A 23,534-nucleotide genomic window follows, 5' to 3' on the forward strand; every position below is an offset into this window, starting at 1 on the left:
GAACTTGTATCTAAAAACTTGAACAGCTGCCAGAAAAAAGCTTACATTTATTTTGGCTCTTTTTCCAAACATTGATCTTGTTTAAGAAAAAAAAATCAAACAAAAGCTCTATGAAGAGCTAGTTTTGTGCCAAGTATATAGTACACTGAAATGTTGCTCCATAAAAAAAAAAAAGACTTGGCAATGTAATTCTGACAAAATGTCATCCCAGCAGCCATGTTACTATTCTTGTGTTTAAGATGGAAACATTCACATATTAGAGAGCACCCTAGAGACAAAACATTGCATTTAATTAAGCATTTGCCGGTATTGTAATCAAAATGGTGGAAGTGAGATACATAGCCTTCCTCCCAGAAAAAAAGCTGTCTGATGGTCCATCTACAACATCAGTATGGAGCCTTTTCTCTTTCAAACATCCCAGGAAACATGCCACCGACTCCACTGATGCCCCTCACCTCCTAGCCAGTACGTCGTTCTTGGTGCAAGCTTTCATTCGTGATTCTGTTCAGCAGCAGGCCTTTGGGATTTCCTTGTGCCTCTCCTTGTCCTGTGCTACTGTCAAGCAAAGAACGACTGTTCCCTTATTTTAAGACCTCAAGTGGCAATAATTTAGAGCAACTTCTGATGCCCCAGAACTAAGAGAGAGTAGTCATGGATAAATGAGTTTGATGAGGCAAGAAGCGATGTGCTTTGGAGTTGCATGTGGGAGGAGACCCTTCCTGCAGGCTGCTGCAAGTCTCGTGAAATGTCATTGAAGTTTGCAGAGCTACTCTGAAATCACGGCAGTTTAACTGACTGAAGAACCTGTATTTCTGAGAAAAGTTGGATTTAGGGAATGCTAGATCATCTGATCTAGCAATTAATGAAGCTAAGCTTTATGGTGATGGGGTTGAAGAAATGCTGTCACAAAACAGAAGCATCTAATCCAGCAGTTCCAACTGTTCTTAAGACTCCACACTAAGGAAAATAAAAGAGAAGTCTCACTGCACACTAGGATGGCCACTAAATCTGAGCTTTGGTATATCCAAGTGCAAAACAAGGCTGGAGTCCAAGAGTCCTCACAAAGAGATATCCTGTCTACTGCCTCTGGCTAAAACAGGAACCGTTATCCTAAGAGTATGGGATTATAACATGCTGAAAAAAGTAACTGAAACTTGAATTCCTACATAGTTTTTCAAACTGGTAAAAATGCCACCAAAAAGCAAAGGGTAACAAAAAAGAATGTTAAACCTCTGAATGTCTGGAAAATTAAGGGATTGAAGAAGTTTGGATGGAATTAAATCCACTTACTCCATCGTGCCAAATGGCAGCAGAAGCAAGCCACTTATTTTCTTATTCTCCTGTTTCTTAACAATCTCTTCCCTCTTCCACCTCCTCCCAATGGAGAATTGCATTCAAACATATCATATGGTCTTAGCACGCTTCTCTAGAAGTAACTGCCAACATGACTTCTCTGTGTCATTCTGCAGTAAATTATTCAGACTATCTAAGCTAACCTCTAACAATTTGTCCCAGTGTAGAGCAGAGGATGTAAAGTAAATAGTTCCTTTTGCTGTCCTGCCCCTTTCTAACACAATTTCCTGGAACCTAAACCACAGGACAATAAGGAACAGTCTTCTGTGAAATATGTTTCTCCTATGGCTCTCCTCCAAGGATCCCTTCTACTCTCTGAAATAGCCAAGAGCGCTAAGACATATGTGGCAAGAGACTGGATATTTTAAGAATTGAAGGAAAGGTATGTGCTGGCCCCCTTGAGACACTCCATAAATTTTTACTCACAAGGCAGCCCTATGTAGGGAATCCTGGACCAGTGTGAAGCTAGCACTGAGTAATTTAGGCTAGTATCTGCAGTGCAGTGCTCAATTACTAAAAAGTCTGTTAGAGTAGTATTTCCTGCTTGATTCCAGAGGCCCCTTGTGTGTGTTTTCTGGAAGAGCAAATTCCCACCTGTTCCCCTCTCTTCCCCAAGGAAACAGCCTGGTCAAATTCAGATTGGACCATTGCAGAGCAGTAGTGTTCGATACACACAGAGTATCTGCTATACTCTCTCTCTCTCTGGCTTGAAGTATACTTGAAACTGTGCACATTTTACAGAGCTTGAACAATAATTGACAGCAAATTATATCACCAGGGTTAATATATTTATTTGTTATCCTGACAGTACCTCTTCATTAGTGTCAGGGCTGATTTAGTTTAGCTGTTGAATTATTTTTTGCATAGTTTTGACCCTTTCCCCCTCTGATTCTTGTTTTTCCCCTTTCCCACTGTGCCTCTCTTACACTTCTGAGTCCTCTGCCTTCACTCTCCCATTTTTCTACCCTGGAACTTCTCTTTCTTCACACATCCTACTGCTACCTATTCTGGCCCACAAATACTTTAGTGCAGGATGTATTCAATACTTGGGTTGCTTTAGCCAAATTATAGATCATCTGTTGATAGAATAACCAATTTCCCAGTTGTTCTTCACATCCTGTAAGTGTTTGTTATGTAGGACATTTTAATTAAGCAGTTTGTCCTTAGGTGATTAAACAACATTGTTTTATCTTCAAGTATGCATAACACTAGTTACAGAATTGTGCTAGGACCCATTTTCCATTGACCCATTTTCTTTGAGCCACAAGACAATAGGCTGGACTTGTTTCTAGGAGAGATGTGATGCATTTACTATTCAGAATCACTTTGGATAGCAGTCAGTCAAAGTTTTAATATTTGGATCTAGATTTTTTGTCTTCTTTTCCATTTTTCAAGTACAGATCTCAGATTCTAAAGTAACTTTCTGCAATATCAAATCTAGAAATACAAGCAACAAAGTAAATTTATAGTTACATAAAATACAGAAAACAGCAGATTTACAAAACTAAAAATGTCACAATTTTATCATCTTTTTATTCTGCTTCTGCCCCTTTAGACCTATTAGTTGTCATCTTACTCCACTTTGGGTTCAGTACATTTCAGCATTGCTGTCTTTTCAAAAAAATGGGAATGGGTGTTGAATGCAATCCCTTCTGCTTACAGTCACTAACGGATCTCTCACGGTTCATATGTATTATTCTTCACAGTCATTGTTCCCAGTTGCTTCAGCTAAACCTTTAGCCATGAATACAACTTCCAACATGCAGATGCTGAAATTGCAACCCGAATGATGACTTTTCTGTGGCCCTTCTTCATAATGGCAACAAATCCAAAAAGTCCATGTAATACAGGACAGTATTGCATTAATCCATACAGTATTTTACCAACTTGTCCGTTACTAAAGCAACTTCCTCAAAAGCTCCATCTGATGAGAGATACCCGCCCTAGCAGGGGGAGCTTTTAGAGTGGAATCAAGAGTCGTATGCATTTAATTGGTATTTTCTGGCATTTTATTTAGCCGTTTTTCTGAAATTTATGAAATGTTGGAGTATTTCCAGCATTTGTTCCAATAGGTACAAGCAATACCTATCTGCGCTGTAGACCTCTATATCAGGGCAAGTTACCCCGACTTTGTATAGCCCATGGAGAAAAGTTTATACTTTGAGAATATAATACCTCTTGTCTCTAATTTGGAATGAGATGAACCGTGTAGTAGAATAGCCAGCTTTCTCCATTGATTAATAATAGAATTGATTAATAGTAGAATGAGTAACTTAGATGCGCACAATTTAAGTTAGATGAATCCCATGTCAGGCAGCCTCTTTTCTGCCTGAACTCAACTTTGACTGGTGGCATGGCAGTGCTGTGTTTTGAAGTTCCTTATTCTTTTTGCCAGATCTCTAGGCCTGATGGTTGTACTGGCATAAAGGTAAAAGTTGAAATCTTCACTCATTTATTAAGCTAAATTTCCACTGAAATCAGGGAACTTATTGGGACATTACTGCTTTAGATGTGGACTCTAGGGACTGGGGGAGGGACAGTTTGTCTGTGTCTGCCCATCCCAGGCTATAGACCGGGTTGCTCTTTAGAAATGGGAGGGAAAGACAGAATGTATTGGTTATTTCAGACTCCCTAGCAGTGGTTTGATGAGCAGTTGTATCCATATCATCAAGATCCATGTGGTGACAGGACAGTGACTGGGGAAAATGATATTTGTAAGCTACTGTTACGCTGGACAACTAGCAGTGTGTGTGAGAGGGTTGTCCCTTTGTGATTGTAGAGGAAAGTGTGTAGGTCACTGAAGTGTAGAGATTGCTGACAGATTCAAACTATTTGCTGTCTATTCCCTGTGGAGGAAATCCTAGGTCAAGCTGCACGTTTATTAAATGGGTGGGTGGGCGGATGGATGGGAGGGGACAATTTGTTATGACACACAAGCATCCACATGGAGAAGAGGTTTGCCAAGTTCCTGTAGAGGCCAAAGTGACCAGGAAACAGGCTGCAAGAGTGACGTAGAGGAAACTTGGTGGAGTTGCACAAGCTTAGCAAGGAACAGCAAAATGTCAAAGTTAGCAGGCGGGAGGCTCTTCTGTGTGCCTGGGTGGAGGTTTCTTTCTTTTTAGCAAATTCACAGTGATGATAGTAGTAGACAATATGATTTACCTCTGCATCTCCTTAAGGCAACAAAATTATATTTGCTGGTTTACAATCGGTTTTAAGAAACACAGCCTGTTTCCTTTTTCTCATCCAGACCATGGCAGCTGAGAAGTAGATGAAACTTCAAGCTTCCTTTGCTACCACTGACTGCGAGCTGTCAAGATTTTATTTTAAAATACATAAATTGGAGTGAAGGTAGAAACCAGACCACACTAACCTTGTGTCAACAGCCACTGTCCTGATGGAGGAGATGGCAGAGGGCCATGGCCCTGGACCAGAATGGTGTGACTCTGCAGTGTTCCTGGCAAAGGCTCTGGGAAGTGTGGAGCTGAAGGGACACCCATAGTGCACCGCCTGCCCCCAGCTTGGAGCGGATGTGCCCCCCCCCCCCCCCCCCCGCTTCTGCTGCACTGCTTGGTGCAGAGCAGGGCCTGCAGCTGGGGAGGGAACAAAGCTAGGGTTTCATGAATGCTGCATTTGCATTAAAAATGTCTTCTATTAAGTAACGCAGGAACTCATCCAAAATCTTTGAAATTTTCTCACACTGTTTTGAAAACTAATATTTTGTTATAAAGTTTTTTTTTTCAAAATTTACAGTGTTATGTCTCTGAGCAGAACTCCCTCTTTTACTGTGTAGCTTTAGCTTTTAAAATGTGTAAGATCTTCCAGTTAGCTGTAGCTCATGCAATCCCATATAGGACTGCATTTCTAGACCTGCTGGTTCATAGCTCTATTACCTGCTCTGGGGGGAGGCACGCGAGATTGATTAGGGAGACTTAGCAGGACTTGCATAAATAGATTGCATCCAGACCTTCATTGTAATGCTGAAGTCTGTCTTGCTTGCAAGTTCCCTCCTATTCTTTGGAAAGAGAGTGAGAAATCCTAGTGCTTTTACATGATGTTAATACCAACTCTGGGACATGAGACATGAAAAAACAGTTTAATGTGGGCCTAGGAATTGTTTGTAAAAGTTTGGTGTGGGGCGATAGTGCACTTCTAAACTTTTGAGGGGGCTGTTGTTGATCTAGAAACTTAAAGGGTTTTCAAACTCTACTTATATTCTTCTCTTATTTTAAACTGGAATTTCTCCAGGAATGGCTCTGCTGAGCAAGGAGTCGCTTTTCTTTTTTTAACACATTCCTTTTCCAAACTACATTCACATTCTTAATATAAAAAGAACATCTCTTCTTTATGCTTTTCTTTTCCCATTACTGTATTTTCCTTTCTTTCCAGTTTCTTAAAATCTAATGTGTGCAACCATGTTAAATGCATCTGTCACCATGGAAACCAATGTTTCAGAAGCCCAAACATCAAAAGTTGTCCCTTCCTGATTCATGTCTGGTTCAATCTTTTATTTGAAGTATATAGAAAGGTCAGTTATGTCTGACTGTATATATGAAATACAATTGTATTACAATATCTTCACCTGTTCCAACAGTGGAAGGGATGCCATAAATATTGTAGTATGCCGTGCAAATCATGCAAATTACAACAAAGATATTTCTGTGCAGTCAACATTTAGCTAAGAGGAAAAAATAAATTAGTGAATTTTTATGCACTCTACTTTCTTGGTTAAATGTACAAGTTTGTGTGTGCGTGCATTTATATATATTTTATACGTATATATATTTATACATACATACATACATACATACATATATATATATATATATCTCTAGTAACCAATGGGAACTCTGAATCACCTACTCTGTCCTCCTGTCACAGGCACTGTATTACTTTACATGCCATAGTTTACATTTTTTTTAAGTATTACTTTCTAATGCGTATCTTCTAGAACTGCCTATCCTTTTGATCTGAAGATATGAAATGCAGTGAGACCATCATAGCATTTTAGAATAGTTTAGATCAGAAGCAACCTTTGGAGGTCATCTGGTCCAACCTGCTGCTCAAAGCAGGGGTAATTTCAAAGTTAGATGGGGTTGTTAAGGCCTTTTCCTGTTGAGTTTTAGAAACTGCCAAGGATGGAGATTCCACAGGCTCTCCAGGCAGCCTGCTCCAGTGTTTGACTGCCCTCCCTGTGGAGAATGTTTTCCTCGTGTCTAACCAGAATTTATCTTGATGTAACTTGTCTGTTTCCTCATTTTGCCTAATCCGTATGAACATCCTTGCTGTAGACTTGTGCTGTATTTCTTTTTAAATCTTCCCATCTTTAGGTTCTGTTCACTGGTGCTAGTTATACCATATAGATCTATCTGAGCTACATTTATATAAAAAGTCCTTTTGCAGCCCCAATTTTCCCTCATTAAGGTAGGCACTGTGAAAAGTCAGCTCAGAACACTGCATGGAGAAAGACATGGACTGACCTCCTCCGAGGTCCATCGATGTATAGAGCTCTTCAGGAATAGCTTCTTTCTGCATAATTCTCACATGTGAGCAGCTTATTCTGGAATACATGTTTCATACTCCTGCTGAGCTTGAATTTTTTAGCTACCTGGAGACAAGCTCTAGGCCTCCCACAGCAGGGCACTTTCTCCAATTGTTCTGGACCTTCCCTTTTCTTTCCTCCCAATATTCGCCAAAATTGGAAATGTGAACACTGGACCTGCACCATTGCCCATCTGAGGGTAGGTGCTGCTCTGTTCTGTACTTATCATCAATTTATCTAAGATCTTCCCTTCTGCCTGTGCATGTGCCCCCAACTTTTGCAATTCTTGCATTTGAGAAATAGTTAAGGCAGAAAAAAGTAAATTTAATTTTGCTGTCATATTTTTTCCCCATCAAAGATTTCCTCATGACATTAAGGGCTGCTCCAGATACTTTGGCAACAATTTTTTTTTTTTTGAATCAGAGATGTTTCACCTTTTGAAAAAAAAAAAGCCCCAAAATATTTCTCTGTGAATTGTTTTGTAACAATGTATTTGAAAATCTCCATAGGAAATTGAATTTTTTTACCCACCTTTATCAAGAATCTCTCTTTCAGAGTTTATTGCATTTGGCTGCATAACTTTTGTGAAATCTAGCAGAGTAGTGTGCAAAATGGAAAGCAAGCTGCTTGTTGTGCAAGTGGAATAGTCTTCCAAAAATGTTGGGTCTTATTTAAGCTTGTCCCCTACAAAGATACTATGTGAAGGTTATGACACTGGCAATGCAATCACCTGCCAGCCATTCCAGAGGAGAGCATTTAGTTCCATCAGATTTCTTTGTTACCATGAAGCTGTTGTGTGGTGCATCTAAATTGCTTCTTCAGTCAGCTGCAGCAAGTGACAGCATATGATAATGGCTACATGGTGATAGATATTGAGAAGTATAGTGTTCATGCCTGTGCTGTGCAATTAAAACTCCGGGAAATTCTGGGAAGTCATTTGAAGTATACAGATTTTTTTAGCCAAGTGTCACAATGGTCCTTGTTTTAGTCCTTTCAGAGTACGACTGCATAAGGAAATATGTAAAAATTGCTAGGGGACTTAAATGGGAGTGGTGGATCATTTAAAATATTTGTTTCCTTTTTTTATGAACCTATGTTTTCCATGGCAACATAGAAATTAAAGCACCTGCGTAGCACCTTGCCAGGTTTTCAGCACTGGAGTTTACTGAAGAAAGTAGTCATGAACTTGATAAACTAAGAACAAGCCTGTCCAAGGGATAAGGAATAGTGATAGATGTAATGTAAGCTTTTTGCTGTAGCAATATGCTTAGTTTAGGAAAAGCAAGAAAGTCATCTGCTTCCTCAGAAAGTCAGAGGATGCTGATTACCTTTTTAAAAAGGTGTTATTCACAGTATGTGACTGACCCAAACATAAATATTGCAGATGATAATCTCAGACTGGCATACGGAAGGGATATCATAAGGCTTACTTATTAGCCAAGAAAGGACAGAGATCAAAGGACAGTACACCAAGTAATGTAAAAGGAACTGAGCCCTTTTCTGTTGGATTTTTTTTCGCAGTTATAGATGGTGTGCACAGCTTACCTATCATTAAGTTCACACTTCCTTTGCTGAAATTTTTCATGCTGGGTAACCACTTTGGAACAATTATTTTCTTTCTATTTTTGTGGGAGAGGAGAGGAAATAACCAAGAAAGGTTTAGCCTTCTACTGGAATGAGGCTAAGGAAAAAAAACATATATATTGGGGTATTATTTCATTTCAGGAAACTTTTAAAATAAAAGCTCTAATACAGTCACATGTCAGAGTGAAGGATTTCAAATCTGGCAAGTATAGGATGCAGATATAGTACTGTTCCCCTCATGAAAACTTGCCTAAATTTACCCAACCCATGCTTGGAAAATAAAGATTTGTAGATGCACAGTATAGATTTGGATAGACCTGTATCGTGGCTGTAATTGGCCATAGCCAGTGCAAAAGTAGCTCTCCAGCATGCAACAGCCAGCCTGTGACAGCAGAGATTTCACTCTTCCCCTTCACCTGAAGCAGCTTGACTTGGCTTTCATTTACCCCTCTGTAAAACCTGAAGTACCCGCTATTAAAGTCAGCAGAACTACATGCATGCAGAATCACTCTGATTTGGACAGACTCATGCCCAGTCTTGTATATTTTACAGAAAAGTTTGGGGAAAGAGCACTCTGTGCTCTTTCAAACAGTGTGGTCTCTGCAGCTTTGCAGGTTTTTGCAGGCCACACAAAACCCTCAGCAATGCAATTACTGAACAAATATTTGATATTAAGGCCTTAAAGATAAGTCTTCTGCAGCTTAATGTCATACATCACACAACAGAGGAAACTTGCATACTGCGTAGTAAAGAGTCTGTTTCATTTCCATGAAACAGGCAAATAACTTCATCTGTATAGACAAACAAAAGGTCATGGCTATTACTACCTACAAATATATTAAAATAAAAAAATAAAGAATGTATTCAGTGTAAACTGAGCACACTTTGAGTTAACTGTACAAAAGAAACACTGGAGACAACAGTTTTCTCTGGAGCAGCTGGCAGATTTGCTCTTGCTTCCCTTGCGAGGTATCTTGAGGATGCTGCTTCCTGCCTGTTTGCCTACACTCCCTGTTGCTCATTGTTTCCTCGAGACTTTGTTTTCTTTGTTTTAACTTGCCAACTAAATGAAAATGTAAAAAGAACAGCTGTCACTATTGACATGTCCCATTTGAAACAGCTCTACCAAGTCCCAAAAGATCTACCAAAAGGTACAGATGATGGGGGAGGTTTCAAAGGTACAAAGGGGCCTTGTAATGAGTCAGTGGGAGTTGTGTGACTATTTCCCACTCCTAGCTCTGACAATCTCCCTCTACTCAATAAAACCCATGTGTGTATGTGTATGTGTGTATATATATAATATACATATATATTTATATAATCTTGGTGCTTATAAAAATAAATGTACCCTCTAAAAGCCTGTCTTTTTATTTAAAAAATTTTCCATTGACTTCAGTGCTAGCATCACTCCAGTGAGGAGTTCAGGATCAAGCCCACTTGAACTTTTTATTAGATCTTTTGTAATTGTGTGGCCAAAACAGTGGGTTCAATTCTTGCCAGCCACAGAGCCCATCTTTGCAGCTGGTGCCAGGGGGAATTTGAACAAGGCATTTTGTTCCTTTGCAGTTTCACACCCTCTGGAAGGAAGTGGCATGAAGTGTAAAACAATTGTAGAGGCCCACAGAAGAGCTGTTTCTGAAACAGAACATAGTGATTGTAATAAGCGGGCACCTAAATCAAATGAGATCGCAGACAATGAGTAAAAGCAAACTAAATACTGCTCAGGGCAGGACTAAAACAGAGAGATCAGCATGAGATTTTGACTGCCTCATTGCTGTCGAGGAAACTTTAAGATAAGAGGACATTGTATTTATAAAAACATGGTTTATTGGGGTGATAAGGGTGTATGGAAGAACTACTGGCATGGGAATGTTACTCAGGAATGTGTAGTGTTTAAGTGGTAAATCTCAATTTCAGTGCTTGGCAAATGGAACTCATCTTCCTCTATTTTAGGTATCTGCTTTAAACAGGTCATCTAGGCTCCCTCTATAGTCACTAGAGGGACATGGATTCCTTTGAAGAGAAACAAAGCCCTCCTATATTTGACACCTTTCTTTGGACAGGATGTAACACCCTTTGCAAGTACTTGTCTCTCCTTGTTGTCTATAGAAGGAAGTTGGGCAATCAGCTTCAGCAAGAGGCCTTTATGAAAGTAAAGTTATCTGTGATGAAACTCACCCAAGTAAGGCCAACATCCTCAGTCTGCCTTTTAAGAGCAGGTAGCTTGAGGCCCCAAGAGCGTAAATGGTTGCGAAGATCATGCAATGAAATGATGGGAGAGGAAGAAAAATAAGAACAAACCTGACCAGTCTTTATTTTCTTGGTTATTTTCATTCAGGTCAGTTCTGTGAAAGAACCTTAAACTAGTCTTGAAACCTTCCCCTGAAAGACAAGGCCTTTGCCTTTCATCCACAGCCAGACCTTTCTCTAATGAGCCTCTGCACATTGGCTGGTTGATGAGAAGCAATCCATGCAAGTGGCACCACCACTCTAACATTTTTCTGCTCCTTCTCTGTATTGTCAAATAGTGAAAATATCAGCAGTGTTCTTGTGAAGTCCTGTTTTCATCTCGCATGTCCTTTTGAACAGACAAGCCTACATTTCTTCCTCTGATGAAAGGCTTTCACCTCTTTCTAGTGGGACTTCCCTATTACTCTGTTCCAGTATTTAAGGGTGGTAAGCTGTCTTCCCCACACATCCTACAAAGAAGAAATGCATAGTTTAGTATAGATGTAGAGAAATAGCAGAAGGGATGTTTGTACAGCATATCAGTGTATTAATATGGTAAGATAAAAAAGGAAAACTATTTGAATTGCATTATACAACAAGTGATCGTTTTGCTCTTAACCAAAGCCCCCTATGATTAGAATGTTCTGTACTCCAAACTTCTAGCAATCCAAAAAGCATTTTGGTCTCTTTGGGACTGTTGATTCTTTTCTGCTTCTAGTTTTAATCTAATCCTGATCCTACTTGATATTTGAACAGCAAAAGTGATTATCTGAAAGTTTCATTCAGGTATTGCATTATACATGATTCAGACTGTCACTAGAAAAACAATAGTGATGTAATGAATTCATAGCACAAGATGTGAAGGTCAAGATGTGTAGTTTGTAAAGTATAACCAAAAACCAATCAGTGGCTGATGTCGGTTGTTATGATGTTGATAAGGCACAAGTAATAAACATGACCTCATGTGTATGAAATCGAGATGAAATAACGTAAACACATAGTCCAGGCACATTCCTTTTTTGGAATGTGGTCAGCTGCTGTGGAATACATAGTATAAACATGCACTGTTTTATGTTACAGGTATCTCCATGGCCCTGTGCCTGCCAGAAAACTGGACTGCAGAATGTTTCCTCCTCCATGGCATGGAGTCACGTGTGGAGGTGCTCCGGGAATTCCTAGGTACTTCAGTGTGTTCCATGTATTTATAAGCAATTCAATCATACGAAAGCCATCTCATTGTATCAGAAAGCTAATTAGATATGTTGTTGTGGCATATGCAACCCTACACAACTCAGTGGTGAAATACAAAGTGGGAGGAAATTCTACTCCCTCCTACTCTCCTCCTTGTGGTTGCAGCAATAGTGTTACTGTTGCTGTGCCTCTAATGAAAGCACAAATTTGAGAGTCCTTTGATTTTTTCATCCTTTCCATCTTCCTGGGTTAGGAAGAAAAAGTAGGCTTTTTTATCTCTCATTCGAAATGATTACTTATCTTTCTTTTGAATGAATTTGCACTGTGAGTCCCTTTTATATTGTTATGTATGAAATAGAAACGATTTTATTCACAGGTGGTGTAATGTCACCTTTTTCCCATGTTGAACAATGTATTTTGATAGTTACAGACCTTGGGCAGTAGAACAAGCTAACTGTTAGGCTGCAGGTGTTCTTCAGCGACTAAAGATTAGCAGAAAAGCCAAATGTTGGTTGGCCTGTATACTTCCTCTCTGAAAAGAAAATGGGAAATCATCCAACACGTCCCATTTTCCTTAGAGGAAACTAGTCACAGGAACAGGAAGGCTGTGTCAATAAAAAAGGCAGAGCTAAGCATTTTGTGATTGTTTTTAGCCTGAAAATGTTGAGTAAAGGCTATGAACATCTATCTGTATATCTTAAAGAGTTGACACTGTCTAGCAAAGACACAAACCAAACAGTTTCAGAATTGACCCCAAAATCCACCCAAATTTACTGACTTTGTTTGGATGACAAAGTCTGCTACAAAAGACAGAGAGATTGCTACAGAACTGTAAAAGTCAGAATTGTTTTATATCTACTTAGGCTCAATTCCAGTTGGTAAGACACATCATCATTTTGTGTCATACTCTCCAATGTGTATGAAAATCACATTAACCCTACAGATGTGGCAGGGCTACACAACTCCTCATCTTCCTGCTGACTGGCTGTCTGGAAAGATCATTTACTCCAGGAGAGCTCTTATCTTGTGGCCTGGTTTTCCAAAGTCATGTCAGTATTCATTCTTTATTAAAACAACCTAGGAAGAAGGTTCAAGATGGTTACGTACTGCACCAAAAAAAAAAAAAAAAAAAAAAGAAAAAAAAAAGGACAAGGTTTATTTTACAAATATTTTTACTTCAAACTGACAGCTCAGTTTTGAAAGGCTGCCTCCTGATATTGTCTGTGATTTTTGGAGCGCAAATGCGCTAAGGTAAACATCATGTCATTTACACCTTTAATTACCTGGCTGCCTTGGCACATCAGATTGCAACTATACAAAAGACATCGTTTTCACCCACAAATATCCTAAATTAACACCTTCTTTCACTCCTATCTAGAAAACGATAGGCTGATTTTCAGACACAATTTAAGAGCATCTCCTTTCTGACAGAATTTAGGACTACTTTCTCAGGCTCTGTGTTCCTTTTCCTATGGCCTCCTGCCAAAAGTCTGGAAGGTCCTTTGTCATAGTAATTGTGTTTTGAGTGCTATATATGCCTTGGGTTAATAGCAAGGTGTATTGGTGTGAAACAGACAATTTAGGAAGCATTAGCTCATGAAGTAAGTGTATGTAAGCCAGCACCTTAAGGTGTTTTGCCTAGGGCAACAGAGACGCAATTATCAAATGAGAAATTAGAGACAATTTGCTTTTAAAAATGCCATCACGATTTCCAATTACTGGAATGTGAAAAAAAAAAGCTCTCTACCCTAAGATGAGGCATTTCCTTCTTAACCCATCCGGGGAACATGGGAGGAGGAGAATGTATGGCTAGAAATATGGATGCTTCTCTATGATGGTGCTCAGATGCTTGCTTGGAGGGGTAGGAAACATTTCAGAAACCTCTGATAGATGCAGGTGTAGTCGGGACAGCTTTTCAAATGCTATGGCATTTTTCATTCGTGGAATAGAGGGCTACAGATATGCTCAGGAGTGGACGCAGCTGTAGCATGGATTGGGGAATGGTGGAGTGGGGAAAGGCCTGCTTAGCTAGCCTGTGAGGCCTCACGCTGCATGCCTCTGATCACCTGTATTGCACTGTTCCTGTCAGCAGCATGTGAGGACTGCAGCCTCCCTTGCTCATTTTGAGTGCCCCCTCACTCATCCTCCTCCCTATCTGTAAATCTGTGACTGTTGTTTCCATCGCTGTATTAGAAAGAGGCACATGAGCCATTCAGCTGTGCTTGTTGAGCTTCTTGTTTGTATGTGTTAGGTCATGATATTTGGCCTTGATGTGTTTATAAAATACACTGTCTCTCAATGATCATTGCAGAGCTGTCAGTCTTCCATGGTCAAAATGTAAAATGAGAGCATTTTTAAAATTTTTATTCTGCTGCTGCTGTGATCATTCTCGTTTTCACAATAGAGCTAGATAGCTGCCTCATTTTTGTGCCATCCATAACCTATAACTTTCAAAATATACTCAGATGACCATTGCCATTTATGGTCTCTGAAGAACGGGCACATAATGTCCTAACATCACAAACATCTTTTATCTCCCCACAGCCATGCTAAGGAAAAAGCAACACTGTTCCCTAACTAAACAGAAACAGGGAAATGGTGCATATAAAATAGTATATCATCTCTGAACAGATTACCAGGTATCCTTCAGCTTTCCCAGGAGGAGGGAAGAAGAGTCACTTTGTTTCTTTGTTTTACAGTACTGTTATTTTAAGTTCACAAAAGATAAAGAAGTCCATGTACAACTGCTAATAAAATTACTCTTTCTGATGGAGGTTTATCATTACAGCTGTTTTCTGTGGCCAGCAATGTTCAGGGTTTTTTTTGAAAACACAGCTCTTGAGGCATTATGCATGCAGAGTCACACCCCTCATCGTTACATAGCAGTGATATAGTAGGGGCAATTTCTCTTTTTTACCTCACATGAATTTCCTATGAGAGAAAGAGATAAAAGATCCCAGCACCATTTGTTGCCTCTGCCAACAAACAGCATGGTGAACTCACTGACCTTGCATCTTTTTCTTTTGGCTAAGATAAAGTCAATTCCTCCAGGTTTCACCTTGTCTCCACAAACCTTACTTTCATGGTCCTAAACTGGGCATCTTACCTTCTCTTTCACTAAGGGGTGATGTCTTGCACCAGCTCACAGCGTCTCTGGGTAAGACTGTGTATGTGGGTAGCCACCACTGAGCAGCTGTGTCATTTCACAGCAATCCAGCAATCCTCCTCTGGGCGCATTGCATTGCCTAGAATATTATTCCTGTGAAAAATTAGATTACTGGTGGGTTGAGAAATCCTGGTGGGTTGAGACCCAGATAAGGATAGCAGTGACATGAGATGGTAAAATATTTTTTTCTAAAGGGTGATGCACAGATTGGCAATTAATATTCTTAGATTCACTGAAATCCAATGGGAGCTTTCCAAATTACGTTATTAGGGCCAAGATTCTACCAAAGTGTCAAGAGACAAAATCAAACACTGATTAATAAGGATAAATCCAGACTACCCAGAGTTCATGCCCTAGATGTTGAAAAGCTGTAAGTTATTCTCTACATTGGACTAAATCTGTCTGTAGGTTATTCAGTATATAGGTTACTCAGTTATGTGGCATATATAGGTAAGCAAGAGTAAACACAAAATGTCCACTGCTGAAGCTGTTATCACAGTCTGGTGTATTCTTTCTCCAAAATAGGAATATATTATTCTGTGTTTTTTATGGAGAATTAGTAACTTCCTACTATTATGTTGTATGCATTTTAAATACTAGTTTCATATATGTAGAATATCAATTGCTTTACATGGAAATGACCTTTCAAGATTATTCTTTTAAATATAATTCAATTAGTTATTTTGCATGACAGAGATAATACAGTTTAAATGCTTTCCTCTTCTTTTGAATAACATCCAACAATATTTTGACTAGTCATTTCTGTCAATTACAGCTCTTGAAAAAAAGGGAAAATTTTATCAAAAATAATCATAGCATGTAAATATGTGGCAAATATATTTGAAGCATTACAGTACTGTGATGACAAACATTCCCTTGCTTTGTACTCTTCAAATACATGAAGAGAGCAAATATACATGAAGTGGTAAGAACAAAATTGCTTTTCATCTTTTGTGGATGTTGGTTTTCCAATGGGATAAGGTAGGACAGCATAGAAAAGTTCCACACAAATAATTTTTTTGTGGAAAATCCAAATTCGAGGTTATAACATGTTCAGACTAGAGGGAAGGAAGCATTTCTGCAAATGTAGAAACTATACAAATTCATAGACTAAATATTGTTAAGGAGGTGTTCCCTGAGGAAAAACAGATTTTAGACAACTTCACTTATAGAGTCCACAATTTGAATATTAGCTCTTCAGGTGTTTAAGTACGAGAGACTGGTCTTAGCTATAGGAGATGAGTAAGGAAAAGGTAAAACCAATATGCTGAGACTGCTAGAACTGTGCAAGTGACCTAAATTTTACAGGTTAGTAGTGATAGTACTTATTGGCAAATAAGATATCCTGTCCGCCTGTGCTTGTGCAATGCCAGTCTCTTTCTGTTAGTCATTTAGTAGAGGTTTGATGACAGTTTTGCGTTCCTGGATCCTGGGGAATGACTGAAGGACCTCCCTCTATATGTCTTCTAAATGGCAAGGTGTACACTGGGACACTGAAGGTGCATGTTTTTATGCATATTTGCATACGCACAAGGTTTTTTGCAGAAGCAACAACAACTTGTTTGGGTTGTGCCGTGGCTCATTGCTTCCAAAAGGCTGTGTATGCCAGGCCTAAGCTCCCCTAGCTACTTACTTTTTTGGTAAACAAAGCAAAGAAGATTCATGGATCATTACAGCTGCCTGGCATGTTGGTGGCCTAAGTAACTTATCTGTTTCTGTAGGCTTTATGATATTGCCCGCAATTTCCTGGAGGTGTTTCTGGAATTTACTAAACTCAGGACACGTGAGAATAGTATTTCATGGAAAACTGACAGACTGCCTAGATATGCAGCCAATTTGTGCCTCTAGCTCCTTTCCTTGAAGCTGCTGCTTTTGACGTGTGCGGGAGGTCTAAAAGATGGTTAGAAAAGGCTATAAGTGGCAGCTTGTATTCATCTTGCTATCCAATATTTGCTGGAACATACTAGTTGATAGTGGTCCAAGATGGCTTGTGGCGATGCCACTGGGCCATGAAAGTGGGATACTTAGGGAGTAGTCACTTCCACAAACCTACCCAGATGAATGCAGAACATCTTTTGGCATGTACATGTGCTGAGTGTGCCTGGACATATCCACATGTGAATGTGCTCTGAATTAAATCTCTTTAAGAAGAATCAAATGCCTGAGAGCTACAGAAAATTAATTTCTTTAGGCTTGAGTTCTTTTATAAGAAATACAGATACAGTAATGACTGATCTTTGTGAAGTATTTTGAAGGGCTCGAATGCAGATGAGGACTTAAAATGGATATATAATGAGAGAGAATGCTACTATGGTAGTTATTAGAAGGGATAAGAGGGTTCTTCCCTCATAGAGTTTACATTTTCAGTATATACACAGCAAGATAACTACCGACTAATTACATACCCCACAATTAAAAAAATCAGGGTGAGAAGCTCTATCAAAATGCAAAACATGATTATTGCTTTGGGGTCATGCAATTTACAACATGAAAAGCAAAACATATGGGATTTCTATGAGTCAGAAATTAATTTGTGTTTCTAATGAATCATTGCCCTCCTGATGATGAAAGACACATGTATTGTATTCTGTTTACAAGTTTTATTCTGTTTCCTTGGCATTGAGGGTAAGAGTATTTTTTACATCAGCAGTAACAGAAAATTATGTAGACAGAATACAGTTTTTTTCAAATAATAATCACTTGTGTTAGCTCACCCTTTAATTGTAGATAATTCTAGATAGTTGTTCATATCATAATACCTAAGTGATTTCTTTGTAAAATCATAGATGTTTACTGTATCTCTCTCTTTCTCACACACATTCACCTGCATATACATATTATGCAATTTAGGCAAACATTCTAATCCAGACAATTCTTTGAGATTTGAGAAATCTATATATAAATTATGAATTTATTTTTGTCTTTACAAGCTTACGCATCTTTTTATCTTATGGCTGTCTCTACATTTTTTAATTCATATGCCTTATGCTAGGGAAAAAGGCCAATGATATAAGAAGTAGTGGTATTATCTCAGCAGAGGAAAATGATGTGAAAGTGATACATTTCTTAATTTGATAAAATGTGTGCTCAGCCTTACTTTGCACAAGTCACTTTTTTTTAACAGTAGTTGCCAATGGAAATACTTCAGAGGGAAAATTGTAAATCTTGGAAAGTCTGTTTGATGGGAGTAAGGTCATTCCTAAATGAATTCTGTTTTGTGAAAATTTTTAAAGTTTCAACATTTGTTTTCAGTACTACTAAAATCATGAGCAGTATTTATTCCTCTTTTGGCTTTTATCTGTAATGTTTTACTTATTTCAGGGGTGTCTTTCATTTCAAAGAATTGATACTTTCCAATTAAAAAAAAAAATCTATCCAAAGATACGTGTCCTGCACTGTTAAGAGTTTAGATCCTCAGGTGTTCCAGAGCTTGATGCACTTTTGTGATAAGGAACAAGTGAAGATCAATCCTGGAAAAACCTCTTGTTTTGTGAAAAATATTGAGGCTTCACCCTCAATGCCTTTTCATCACTGTTCCATCACGGAGATTCTGGAGCCTAGCATGAATGAGTCAGTTCCTGGCAGAAGTTAGAATAGCCTGGAGGCTGCTTTAATTTGAATTGGCCAAAATTGCTTTTCTAGACAAATTTCCCAGATTGCTCACCTACCTTCAGTCAAGAAGAGGTGTTCACCCAGTACACTTCTTCCTCTCCTACATTGCCCACTTTCTTTCTTGATTGTATTTCTGCACGGTTAAAGCTGTCTCAGGTGGCATGTGTACACACTGGGACACATAGATGGATATACCAGATCACGCTCTATTCTTGTTAGGAACTTTAGTCCAAGTGAGATAGTTTCCACAGACATGACTGGATCAAGCTGATGAGACGTTTCGCTCTTACAGCTGAGAAAATCTCATTAAAGGCATACTGAACTTGACCTATTTGAAAGGAAATGGGAAACAGGAATCCAGTTTTCCAAAATAATTGACTTAGATATATCAATTCCATATAGTCTAAGAATAATCTGCTGTTACGGAGTTGCTATACTCTTTTAACCTAGGCACACTATTGTAGTGTAAGAAGTAAATACATGCAAGGTCTTGTAATACGCCAAGCATCCATGTGAAAGAGACCCCTCGATATGGGAGTAACATTGTGGGGAACCTGCCGTTCTGGTCCACGCACATGCCATAAGGTGTTCGGATCCAGGCTGGGTATCCACGATGCTTTGTGAGGCAGTGTGATCTAGCTCACTGAAGGCCACACCTCAGGGTGGTGGCCTGGGCAACTCTCTTTGCTTCCCTGCTTTTTCAGTTTCCTCCCATGTTAAGTAGGAATACTGTCAGACATCCCTTGTAAAATGTGTTGACAAAGAGTAATGAAAAATGGTATTTATTATTATGGATGACTGCTGAGAAGGCTGTGACTGTGCATCAGAAGTGGAAACCTCTTGGCATTTGCAAGTTATCAAGACTCATTCCGTTGCATAACTATGAAGCAGGTAAATCCTAAATCTACAAAATGATACTGTGGAAATCTGTATATTATCTGGCAATGGTTCCCTGATCGCTCACCATTAAATGGAAGTTTTTACAGACTCTGCATATTTTACAGCTGCAGTTGACAAAGGATTTCATTGAACCTGCTTTGGAAAGTCAGATTGATGGTAAAGGATTACTGCAAAAAGTCACCTATGAATTTGTAGGAGCCTATCCTGAAGAGCACGCAAAATTGAAAGAAGTGAAATCAGACCTTAAAATTCCATAGATATATAAACATTCAGTATTGTACTATGAGGTACTGCTTATGCGTATTTCTAATTGTTATAGAGGTTGACTACTGTTCACCAGAATTACTGTTAGAAGAACTATGTGCATAGGGAATATTTTGATACAGTTACTGTAATCTCGGAGACAACCTAAAGTAAATACTCAGTGATTTTTTTTTTCTTTTTCTTTTTCTTTTTTTTTTTTTTTTGCTTTTTAAACTTTGTCTTTTGTTCTGCTTGTTTGTTTGGAAACAGGGATAAATATTTCATTTTGATTTTTTTCATATTTCAACTAAAATTATTAACCAAATTTGATCTGAATAATTGTGAACAGTGTCAATCCCTCCCCAACTGCATGATTCATTGAAATTACTACCCCTGAGAAAAGTAAACCAAAAATGTCATCAAGCTTTGCATATGGAGAATTGCTGTGTTTCAGCTTATTGTGCTATGGTCTGGGATTTGCAGAGCCCTGGGCACAGAATATCTACTGCCCCAGATCTGAAGTTTTGGAATTGGGTGTGTACCAGGAGGGAGCAGACGTAGATGTCTGTGGGAGAGATGGAGAGAGACTGGGAGAGGGTTATCAGAAGACACTCGTATAATACAATAATGAGATTTTCAAAAATAATATTTACCTGTACCAAAGTATGGCTGCCCCTGTTCGTCACTACTGTGTGCTCATAAAAATCTCTTTAGTTTCTGTGCAGTAGCTACAAGGTCCAAGTACAACTAGAAATCAGTACAATAAAATAATGTCTCTAAGAGCATTACTACATTACACAGTCTGACAAGCTTTGTTCTCGTCATGTTGAGGTAGAGACTTATAATTCTCCTTACACTTTACATCTTATCTTCACTGCTGACGGAAACTTTTGCACAGATGGGAATGAGGGCAGCTTACAGGCCTTAAATCTGTCCTTTTGAGGAGATGACCAACGGTTTCTCAGCATTGAAGCATATTAGCCTCCAATATGAAAAGAAAGGCAACTAAAGGATTTCAATCTCAGCCCTGCCACATTTGATTTTATTCATGCAGAAAACAGAGCAGACTCATCATGCCAAATGCTCAGTAGTGATGCAGCTGCTTTCTGCCAGTGGGTCATCTGAGTATCACAGAGCTGTCGTGGGGACTCGTGCCACAGATCTTCTTTTGTCGGAGAGGAAAAGGACTGTAATGGGGACTGGCAGATTTGTGCCAGAACTGCACTTTAGCCCCACACAACTACACAAAGCTGGTGTAAAAATAAGAAGTGCTTGCCACAATACAGAGGGAGTATTTGTGCTCAGGGCAAAAGAATGTACTAAGCATATTTGTTCTCTGCTTTGTAATTCTTAAGTATCTCCATGATCTGTAGTTGGACATGCTTGAAATGATCAATAAAATGAATTATCCTTTGTTAGGGAGGATTTCTGGGTGTTCATTTCCTTCATGGAGAAACCAAAGAAGGTTTTGTCTTACCCCAATTTCCAAAGACAGTTTTAGAAAAGCCAGGAAGAGAAATCCAGTCTGATCCCTCCTGGAAAAATAAAAGGGATTAGGGGGGATTCAGCTTGATGCTTTCATATCTCTCTATATTGTGATGCTAGTAATTGTATCATAACATGTCGGAACAGTTCTTTCTGCAAGTCTGTGTTTAATGAGTGCAGAGCCAAAACTACTAAGCTATTCCCATGCTATTATGTGGTTTTGTTGAACTTTAATCAGAGTGCAACTGATATAAAATATATTTCAAAGGATCTGTTCTGCACAAGTTGTTCTTGGTTCTAAGGTAAGGCTTTGTATTATAGTACTCTGAGCATGCTACTCTGATAGAATTAATCACAGATTTTCATGCACCATGAAAGTATAGTAACAGCAGAGAGGGATCTGCTGTTGGATCATTCTGTTGGAATGGTAGTCACAAGCATGGGAGTATGTTTAAACAACGGCAACCCCATGCAGCATTATCCTGCTCTTACACTGTAAAATATTTATGATTTTCAAAAGTATTAAAGTCATGCTAAGGATCAAACTATTCTGAGTTAGAGCTGACTAACTATTTCGGGATGCTGAATTACCTACAGTACTCAGATAATTTATAAGTACATAGGTATATTGGGGCTAATTAAGAATTGGTTCTCAGATGTAAATGGTCATTTACAGTTTTCTGAAAACAGTTGTGTTTTCTGCTTTGATCTTCTGTCATCACTGTTGAAGATATAATTTCACTTTTCCCCAAACAAATATGGAGTGGAGTGTTCTTAACTAATAAAGCAAAAATCACAGCCCATGAAATAAACCACTAGCATAGAAATTAATAATGAGCTTGTGTAATTGCTTTAGAATTAGTCCAAACAGTAGTTTTCAGTCTAGCATTTCAATAATTTTTCCAAACTTCTTGCAGAATTGTCACTAGGGCTGCTGAATAGGGCTGCTGAAATTTGTCATGCCTTCCTCCCAGAACCAGTGGCTGCTCAGCTGAGACGTATTCTGTGCCTTTAGATTCTTGTTTGCACTTACAAGTGTTAGCTTAGCCAAAAAAGCGCTGATTAAGCTGTATTTCACAGAAGGTGCAAAGTGAGATAGTCAGTTTAGAAGCTTTAAATAATGATATGTTGACTTGTTCCCTTTTCCACTCAATGCCATGTCAAAAATGGCATCTGCATATAGAACAGTACAATGTACAGTGTGATTATGAATGATTTGTTTTACCAGTCGCAATCTGAATTCCACTGGGATTGTGTAAGGCACTTGGCATGTTTAGTATCTTATCATCTGTAAGCAGACCAACAACACAGTAATTAGGAAAAAAATGCGGAAGTTCCTTCAAGATAAACCCTGCATCTTATCAAACCTTTGAGGTTTTACTCATCATCCTCTGCTTTCCAACCCTTCCCCCTAGCTCTCGAGTATCTGAGTTCAGCTTTGAAAAGTCATTCATTAGCTCAGCCAGTATCTAAGAGCTAGACTTAACAGATACAGAGTAGGTACTGAACATCAAAAGTACTTACATGTAGCAGCAAACTAAATTTGTACAGCTAAAGTAGTTACTGCACTAGCTGGCCACTACCTGTCCCAGAGGCTAATGCCCTCATACTAAAGATGGACAATTAAGTGTGCAAATAACCACAGTTTGCAGCCACAGTTGAAAACCTGGTATATGTACTGAAGATGGCATGAATTTCAGTTCACATTAAACACCACATTAACAGTGCAAGTGTTACACTCAGAATTGAGGCATTGCACATAGATGTGTGTCCTGCTCATCGCCCCTGTCAGGAATAAGGCATGATAGGTGCTGAGGGAAGGGTCGTAATCCTCACAGGCATCCAAGTTTCATCAGTTGCTGCATGTCAATCAGTATCTAGTTTGTTACACCTTCCTGCCAACTATTTAACGGAATTTACAAAGTCCAAGTTAGGTGCTTTGACTTATTATGAAACGTATGGAGCAAGTTAGGACATGTCTACCTGGGGTGCAATGGAGCACAGTGCAAAGACTTCCTGACCTGGTAAATTCACATGGCCTTACTGGCCGGGGTCTAGAAGCAGAATCACAGTATTTGTGTGATGCTGTGCCAGAGTTAGCTGGTCATGTATGCATGTAGCCATCATAGTGTCTCTGCAAGGTGTTCCCCAATGCTGCTGTGTTAACAGAGATGATGACAACATGGGTGTATCTGCCTGAAAGCTATATATAGGGTGTTAGGGGCTTAG

General features: G+C 39.0%; 1 long non-coding RNA gene across 1 annotated transcript in view; it reads left to right on the top strand.

Moving 5' to 3' along the window:
• Nucleotides 1-1,638: 1,638 nt before the first annotated feature.
• Nucleotides 1,639-23,534, top strand: part of LOC135324421 (uncharacterized) — a 33,551-nt gene continuing 11,655 nt past the window's right edge. The window contains exons 1-2 of the long non-coding RNA XR_010385803.1: nt 1,639-1,735; nt 11,789-11,887. This is a non-coding gene — a long non-coding RNA (uncharacterized LOC135324421). The remainder of the gene's footprint in view (nt 1,736-11,788; nt 11,888-23,534) is intronic.

This window comes from Dromaius novaehollandiae, chromosome W, assembly GCF_036370855.1.
Source record: "Dromaius novaehollandiae isolate bDroNov1 chromosome W, bDroNov1.hap1, whole genome shotgun sequence".
In the NCBI taxonomy this organism is placed as follows: domain Eukaryota; kingdom Metazoa; phylum Chordata; class Aves; order Casuariiformes; family Dromaiidae; genus Dromaius; species Dromaius novaehollandiae.